The following is a 9,779-nucleotide window of genomic DNA, read 5'->3' on the forward strand; positions in this document are numbered from 1 at the left end:
CCGACTTGAGGCTGGCCCCTGACTGGTGCAAGATCCGCGCAATATTCCTCGGGCCCCAACCGATGTAAATCGCAGGTCCGTCCTTGCCCCTGCTTGGAATGGCCCCCAGAGCTCAGACCAGCACGGAGCAGACCGTTCGGTTTTGGTGGCCTCTGTCCGGAATGGAGGAACGCTCTGTCGTGTTCCTCTATGTCGATCAGAGACCCAATTTTTACGGGCGGTAGGGCATCCTTGATGTGGCCTAGGGCCAGTCCTTCGGGTCCTTCAGGGACCCTTGATCTTTGGTTCCGAGGGACTGTTCGGCCCCTCTTCGGACCTCCTTCAACAGATCCCGTGAACGACGAGGGGCCACTAGCAGATACATAACCCACTGGTACGCACTGTGGCCCCTGACTGACACAGGGACTCCAAACATCGCTTCAGGGACCTAGACCAATGCAAATTATGGCCCCCGGCCTTGCTTCAGCTAGGGGAATGGGTTCCCAGCTTTCAGACTGACGGGGAAGCAACTGTTCGGTGCGCGTGGTCTCTGGCCGACTTTGACACTTGCATTTTGTCAGGAGGTCCTCAAACGGAGCAAGAGACCCTTTGGCTGAAATTTCATATCATGACGCCACGGACCGTCATTCTTTACATCACCCACAGCCAGTCCTACGGGTCCTTATGCCCTCCAACCGGGCTCCCTATTGTCGGCGCCGGCGGGTTTCCCGGACGCCTCTCCGGGCCTCATCGAACACCGCCCTTGGTCGGCTCTGGGGCTGCTTGCGAACATAGAACCCTCTGTTAGACGGACACATGTCCCCTGTGCCCTCCTCTTGCCGGTGCTGCTGGACACACGAATGCACACAAGTTATACATTGGCAAGAAGTCTGAGCCCGGTTGAGTAACGGGACGCATTGTTTATGTCACGTTCCGTTGCAAAGCCGGCGTACGGGGGTCATCGCCAAGTCTGCTCGACCAATCTACGCCCCGGTAGCATAGTCGGCGCTTCCCCAAATCCCACCATGGGTGCATGTAAACCGCCATCAGGCATGGGAGGGTGTGCATGTCTGAAAGGGGAAAAAATCGGGAGCGAGACCACCTACAAAAGTCATTCGAGACGATCGGCTGCTTTCAGTGATTTGTTTCCAGAGCCATGTCGCGCGCATACCAGAGGCAGACAACGGCGGCAGACACTGGTGTCCGCATGCAGCGCTGTTGCTTACGTACGTCTAGTCCCTCTGTATGCTTGCCGTGTCAGTGAGCCCCTCGAGCTTTGATTGGTATGGCGCAAGACCAGGATACGTCGCACATCACATAATGGGATAAGTAAATATACTGTGATATTCACTTCATAGACTTACCCCGTTCTGCGATGTTTTCCCATCATATGCCGTATTTAAATACTGTGAATCATTTGAATAAAAAATTTAAGTAAATGTTAGAGACCCAGTTTCGGCGCATGAAACGAAGGGGAGATGCATTAGATCACGGGTGACTGCCATTTCCTGTCAGGATCAGAGGCAGGCGACGCTACACGGCTTCAGCATCTGAATTCATCGCAAAGCACCAAGAGCACGCGATTCGTGAGATTGCGAGGGAGCTTTGAAAGAAACCGGTCAGCCACTACGGATAAAGTTACGAGGACACGCCACAGACGTCAGAGCATTGAAGGATAAACAAATCGGCTCCAGCGAAGCGCGTCAACTAAAATATGGATGTGATACCACCCAGTTGGTTGCCAGCCCGTCGGCTACTTATATACACAACTGTATGACATTGTCCTCTGGTGTCACTGCTGCGGAGGAGGCCGGCGTCGCCCGGCTCTGGCTCTTGTTAGAGCCCGAGTGAGTTCATTTTCGAGCAAGCACCGCGAGTGTGGGTCCGGATACAGGCCTCCGCAAAAGCATATTAGCCAGCCTGAAACTTGAAAGTTGAGCGAAAACCTGCTCGAACCTTTCAAATCCCAGATGAGGAACGCGCCCTGGATGTGATGTTTTGTTCGCCTTTTTTGACGGAAGAGGCAAGGGACTCAGATACTTGCACCCATGAGTCAGTGATCAAGGAGTGGATCTTCGCACAACTTGCCCCACGCATCACATCTGTACTACAGCTCAAGACAAATGTACGCGACGTGCGCATGGCGGCTACATATGACGTGATATCCGTCCGCTGCAACCCCTACCCTGTGCTGCCAAGAAATAACGCAACTGCGGTTTGCCGGTAGAAGCTCCTGACCAATCCGCTTCGAGATGGCTGATCCACGTTGGATCCCCACAGTGGCTGCGCCACTAAAGTATCACCGTTGGCAGTGGCGCAGTCAGCATTTCGTCCAGGAGGGGCCCAAATCGCGGCATAGGACCCTTTCACTGAAGGTGTCCCGATTTCGTTATTGTAAAGCTTTTTCACCCTATGTTTTCCTTCGGGGCGACCGTTTGAGGCCCGGGATCTCCCTTGGTGCCTGGAGGAGCCCTTTTATTTTAGGATCCGTGTGATCTACGCGACGACCTAATACTACGACCAATGGCGACGATGTTCCATCTTGGGAAGCCGGCCACTTCAGTTTCGTACGCACAAATGCAACGTCAAAGTACAAGTGCAAATTCAGTTGGCTCTTCGCGCCGGACTGACCCGGCTATTTGACTCACTTGCCCGGTTCCGTTGGTAACAAATACCTGGCTGTCGGCAGTTCCGACAGCACGGTTTGAAACACCACAGTGTCGTCGCACGGCTGTTTGCCCTGAGATACGCGGCGAGACCGAATATCTGACGGCGAGACTCAAGGAAGCTGCCAAGATCATAAACACCGCTCAGCGATGGCCCTGGCGGATGTGTGAACCAATGACGCGCTGCAAAAATCCCGTCACATGGCGGGTACTTTTTTCGCACGAATCAAAATAACTCGGTGTCGCAAGCAACAAAACAAGTACAATAGAAAATGGCATTCAAAAGCAAGTTGCGATGCAATATATGTAGTAACTAGTAAATGACCACGAATTATGACAACGATGTGCCGGGGCACGCTAGCGAACACAGAGCGCCATTTACCGTAATGACCTCGGGTCACAAGACACCACACGTAACGCATGCTCCACTGCAGAGTTCCCGCAAGCCGTGAGAGGATGGCGGCCAAGGCCCACAACTTTGTGCAACTACTGACATCTGACCATGCGCCTCGAGGACCCGATTGTCACGTGGCCTGCCGACCGTCGGCAGCTCCGCGTCGCCTCCGACAGCTGCGCGGCGGCACGTGCGTATGCGCGGCACGCTCCCCACGGCCCGCGCTCTGGTATCGGCCGTGCCATACCCCCTGCGGCCGCCGCCGCCGCAGCCGCCCAGCGCAGATACCATCGCGCCTCGCGCGGCGCACGTGCGACGCCCAACCCGCATCGCGGCGGGGTTTCCAGTGTCGACGCCAGACCGTTTCTGGGGAGGGTCAGGCCCGCTGAAGGAAGGCATTTGGTTCAATGTGTAGAAAAAAGTGACGCAATATTTTGGCATGGGCACGGCGCCGAACCTAATTTTGGACACGGTAGCCTGAAGCGGTTGCCTGGGCCAAAACAGACAGTGCCCAAGCGCTGCCCAGAACAACTTCAGGGAAGCTCCCAAAGCTTTTTATCGCACCTGCTCTCAAGAACAAGCCAGGAATAGGATGAACATAACAACAAACACCCGGACTTTCAGGGGCCATCTTGCATTGCTCTCGCAACATTTGACATCGTTACGGCTATTGTCGTCATCGGAGCTTTACGACAAACTGAGCTGCTGCAGCCATACGACATCGCCTGCTTTTCACCCTGGCAGGTAGGACAGGCTCTGCGAGATATCGAACCCCGGTCCTCGGGTTCCGCACACAAGCAGCTTGACCACTACAATACCAGGGCCCGGGCAATAGCAATAGCAATCATCTAACGCAACATCACAAGAAGTCCTGGAGCTTATGCACTACTACACTCATATTGCGTAGTCTTTTCGATTACCCAGTTGACCCAGTTTAGCGTACCAAAACAACCACCAGGGCATACGAAAGGAGGGTGGAAAATGTCGGCCGGCGCTTTCATACTCTGAAAGTACGTACTACATGCGACTGTTTGAAAAAGCCGTCTCCTTGTTCGTTGGTTCAGGGTTAAGAAGAAATGGGACATCGCTTGCCATCTGGTTAGGTAAAGTTCAGCTGAAACGAATACAGACCCTGAACTACTTAACACGCAGATCGGTAACTTTTCAACGTTTAGTTCAACAAACTCGAAGCACTTGATTGAATGAAGTGATGACCTTTTGATATCCTGCCCTGGTATGGTTATCATTTTGTTTCAGTTGCAATGCAGAAAATTTCGTCACAAATAGCCATGCTACCGAGACATCTAAGATCAGTACAGTGATTTGTTAGATCTCTCAATCTGAAAGGGAGTATGGAAGTTTATGTGACTTAACCGATGAGAAGACGCCGACCCATCCAGCTTAACCGATGAGAAGACGCCGACCCATCCAGCTTACACACATGTCGACCACGGAACAGTCTCAATGTCCTCCAGAGCGCTAACTGAAAATAATGGTTTGCAATGTCTGAAGCGAAACAGTATCATTTGGGGAAAGTGGGGCCTATGCGACGTGTGGGAGTCTAAGCCATTTATCTGACACACAGCAGCGTTTTTTCATGTATCCCATCCATATTTTAGTGTGTCTTTCCTTTCCTGCGAGTGTGTATGCTCCTATTGGAGTGAGCGCGACAAATGTGCTTTTGTATTTCGTTGAAAGCTCCTGCGAGTCGTGGAAATATTTACTTAAGGTCTCACTGCAGAAGCAGACTAGTCTGAATGTTATACAGATTGGCAAGAAAGTACATGCGCCGCAGTGGACGCCGAACATTTGGCGTCCGCTAGCCAAGGATTTCAGGGTGGCGCGAGCTTTCTTCCAAGGCGTTGGGTGGATTAGGATACACTGTACCGACATCGATGATATTGACTGAGTAATCTTAATCATCACCAGGCATGATTGTCACCATTTTTTGTCATTCGTGCCGTATGTCGACATTTGCAATAGGTACGTAGGTCCACGGTTCGAGCATGGGCGATCGAGACCGAAGTGGCACCAAATGTATAAAAAAACGCCGACTTATTAATGAGGGCAGAAATCTGGCACTTAACAAATACGACAAATGCAGCATAACGGAGACAAGTGTATTTTGTTTACATGTCGCAAGCTCGCTCTCGCATTCAGCTCGCTTGCGATACAATCTACTCCCCGCCCCCAAAGAAGATAAATACAAGTTCCCAACAAGTGACACAATTAGCCCCACAGTGGGCCAGGGTGTATCAGCTAAAACGGTTTCATTCAGAATAAATTTTTGACAAACAACGACGAAGTGCTCTTGGAAACTTGAGCGCTGTAAATGTAGCTGGAGTTTATGACTCTGTGTATATAGCAATCTTAGCTCAGTCCTCAGTAGCTATGGTATAAGTGGTCCCAGAGTAAAAGCTGATGCACCTTCCCCTACTATGCCCTTACACCCGCCCGGATGTTAGGGGTTCAATGCCCCTCCCCCCTCTTAGATTATTCCACTGGTGCCTCACATGTGGTTGCGAGCTCTAGAGCGTTTCGCCTGCTTGTGTGCATGGGTCTGCCTAAATAACTTCGCTTAGTCTGTGATCTACACGATTTTTGATGGCGATTTTTGATGACGATTTTCCATGGCGTCTTAGCCTTGGAGCAGCTGTCGGATGCGGGCCGGGGAATTTTGACGCGCAATCACCGACCACAGTGTTACGCGTTGCCGGCGCCGTATATGTCATTCCCGTTAGTTATTGCATTTGTGACACTTATGATGCTTGTGTATTATTTTTGAACACATTTTGAATGGCAAAACAACGTGCACTTTTGCATATCACTCAAAATAGCTAATGCAGTAGATAACTAATGCACTAATGCAGTAGATAACTAATGCAAAACCCTGCATTAGTTATCAGCCATCAGGTGATCTACATTGATTAGCCGACTAGCCGCCGAAAGCCGGTTAGTCGTAAATAGCCTTGGAATCTAATGTCTTCTTGGTGTTTAGTGGCTTCTTGGTATGGTATTTAGTATTTAACTTTACCACATTTTGCCATGTGTTCTCAGAAATACTCAGTTTTAAAATGACAGGATCTAGCGTCGTCATGGAGTTTGATGGCGTTTAGTATCTAACTTTGACACATTTTGTCATATGTTTTCAGAAATACTTAGTTGGAAAATGCCAGGTTTTGCCATGATATGGAGAAAACCAGCGTGCCCCATGTATGTACATACGCAGAACGCCTAGTTTTCTAGGGTCGCACACATAAATGTGGGCTCCTGTACAAAAAGTAGCATACCTAAGAATCTTGAAATTCAATGGCCGGCATACGAGGACATATTTTTGGTGGGTCACAATGTTGCGTGTCCCGCCCCCTGACGAGATCCTGGATCCGCCATTGGGCGCAGGAGAGACCGTCATCTGAGGCGCGCTCTCTGCTTTCGTCAGCGTAAAACCTGCAGCGCTGAATGACCGAGAATGACGAATGCGCCGCCAAATTCTGTATCAACCAGCGACCGTTAGAGGCCATGTGTGTATTTCTGCATCCACGTCTTGTTTGGCCCTGCGAGGCTTCAGTGGAACCCGTCTGTATATAAGTGATGCATGGCTTCCCCCAACCGCTCAGAGTAGGCTGGCTTCGCGCTCGGCTGATGATCCCTGTGAATTCCATTTCATACTGCTGATATAAAGATGCCTTCAAAGAGATAATGCCGACACCCCAGGCAGCAGAAGATGCCTTCGAATGTTATTTCATTCCGAGGGGCTGCCCAGAATTTACCTCTCTTGTGTAATGATCGGTCGCCTATGTATGGGCGAAGACAGCGCACTGTCGAGAACATGTTGCTTTGGTCTTTCGTTTATTTTCTTTCCAAGCACAAAGGCAGCTCAGCGTTGTGCCACGCTGCGTCATGCGTTGGGCTGACATGACGTCTGCGGTTCAATGAGTGCTGTCCTCCGTGCTTCCAAACACGACTGCTGCGACGATCTGAGTTGGACATCTCGCACAAGACACGGCAGCTTGTTCTTGGGGCAGGCGCGGTCTGGATCCGACACGGTAATCTGTTCCTGGGGCAGGCGCGGTTTGGATCCGACACGGTAGCCTGTTCCTGGGGCAGACGCGGTTTAGATCCGACACGACAGCTTGTACCTGGGGCAGACGCGGTCTGGATCCGACACGGTAGCCTGTTCCTGGGGTAGGCGCGGTTCGGATCGGACACGGTAGCCTGTTCCTGGGGCAGGCGCGGTTCGGATCCGACACGGTAGCCTGTTCCTGGGGTAGGCGCGGTTCGGACCCGGCACGGTAGCCTGTTTCTGGGGCGGGCTCACCCGACGCGGCCATCCTTGCTTATTTCATTTTCATTTTATCCTGCGTCTTAGCGACGTCCCGTTTATTCGGGGCGAGCTGCACGCGCCAGCCATGAGTGGGCTGGCGCCCTATTACATCAGCCCTCGAATGATCACTTCTGGTCGAAGAAACTCTAATCTAAACCAAACCAAACCAGATCAGCCAAGCAGACCAACCAAACCAGACCAACGAGACCGGACCAAATCCGACCCGGTATTAGAGCTCAGCTGTCAGCCTCCGTGTCTCTCCACTCGTTGAATGGGCCCATGAGGTCACGGAGAGTTCAGTGCGCATGCGCGTCGCAGCGAAGCTGTGCACATGACATATGCCCGTAACGGGGAATAACAATCATGCATCCGTCAATCATTGATCTATACAGATATATGCATATACATATATATATATATATATATATATATATATATATATACAAAAGCGTGCCTGGGTGTGGGTGTGAGAGCCACTAGGTGTTTAAATGACGTTCTACAACAGCGGTTTGCCCCGCAAAACTAAAGTCTAGATCCTTCCGGTATCTGCGCTATCGATTTTTTTAGCGTTCGCCATCTGCTCCAGACCAGGAAGCTCTGCGGCCGGTGGCAGTGGCCCACGCCACGGGTCAGGTGACGTCAGAGGGTGGAGCGTATGGTGCCGAGCATTGTGGCATGCTGAGCTTTCGCCGTAACACTGCTGTTGACCAGGCGTTTCTTGATCGTACGGTGGGGTTAGGGTTAATGCAACAGGCGCTGCCCAACGTGGGTGCCGATACCAGAAATTCTCCAGTCAAAAAGTTTAGTCTAAATCTTTGAAAAAAACTTTCACTTCAAACCTGAATTTGGTTACATTCAATGACTGAATCTGCATTCTTGGCAAAGTATGGTCTCAGTGATATTGTGTAATTAAAGATCAACGGCTGTCAACAGCTGTCGAAAAGGGATGTCAAGAGCATTTTTCCTACATGTCATTCATTTGCTGATTTTTTAAGTCGTAGGAGCTCTTAGGCCTCACAACGTGTTAGCCCTGGCCATTTCAGTGTGCACTGCAGGAAAAGTTGGCTTTGACTAGACAAAGTCACCTCGCGAAAAGTGCTATTTCGATATGGTTCGCCTGGAAAGTGCGGCAAGCTGAAAAGATACGTCAGACATGTATATGTGAAACCGTTTGTTATTTTCAATGCATTGTGATATGCATGATATATGATCTCAAACTTGCGACTTTTTTGCCCCTTTCCTCCTTTCCTTCTATTTGGAGTCTTGTTGTTAAATGTGTTAGGCGTAAAACGTCTTAAAGCGATTTTTAATGCGTCGTTGGAAAGCCATGCGTGTATCACTGGCACATTGTTCTCTTTCTATCTTAGTTAGAAAAATTATTCGGTGTGGTTTAATAAGGAGTGCCTATATTTAGGTATGTACATCTTGTTGAGCCTTTCGCGGCGAAAACATGAGTGGCAGTTCTAGGACCTTGAATATGAATTATATGTAGGTACGCTGACGAACAAAAGCCTAACTGTGCAAAACAAGAGGAACAGCGTGGTGATTGTAATATTTTTCAAATGATCTTAGAAAAGCAAAACGCCACGACAGACAATTGAAAGGCTGACAATGGCGTATTCGCAATGGATGTCAACAAATTCGGTCGGCACATGAAAAATTCAAACGGCAGGCAATGACACGAGCATAGAAGATACTCACACAATGGAATGTCGTATATAATAAATCAGAATGTGTGTCTTAAAGACTTGAAATTCGTTCGGCCTCTGCTAATTTGATAACTATCAGTGGTCTGCAGTTTTCTTCTGCTGGAAACTTTGTTCACGGCTTTACTAACGTTTTGTACAGTTGGATGTTTATGCTAGTGATTGTTAGTGATTGTCAACTGGTTATGGTGAAATTGTTAGTGATTGGTTGTGATTTTTTGTAAATGATTCAGGTAACGAAGTATCTGAAAGATGCATCATAATATTAAGACCCATCCAAAAGCTTTAAATGGCGCTACCTTGGCACTGAATGACCTGATATCACCATTGAATGACAATAGACTTGATTCATTTTACGACAGTCCCGAAGGTCCATTTGATGTGGATTCATGACTGTGTTGGATGTGACCTCCATCTCTAATGGCCCTTGCTAGTTGGACAGGCACAAATAAAGCTCACAATATGGCCAAACCCCAGCCGCAAGCCGTAAGCAGAAGCCGAGCGGTTGGGTATGCGGTACCGTAGCTGCCACTGCTTGCCTGTGTCGGTGAAAATTTGGCAGTAGCGAGAACAGATTGGTAATACCATTTTCGTGTAACAAATCGCGAGTACGTCACACTGTCTGACAAAAATTGCCAAAGCAGCGCCTTGCGCCGTAACCGCCTTCGGGAAGTTTCTGCATAGTTTTAAACGCTTAAGATTCCAGGAAA

This window comes from Pollicipes pollicipes, unplaced genomic scaffold, assembly GCF_011947565.3.
Source record: "Pollicipes pollicipes isolate AB1234 unplaced genomic scaffold, Ppol_2.1 Scaffold_7231;HRSCAF=8579_pilon_pilon_pilon, whole genome shotgun sequence".
In the NCBI taxonomy this organism is placed as follows: Eukaryota; Metazoa; Arthropoda; class Thecostraca; order Pollicipedomorpha; family Pollicipedidae; genus Pollicipes; species Pollicipes pollicipes.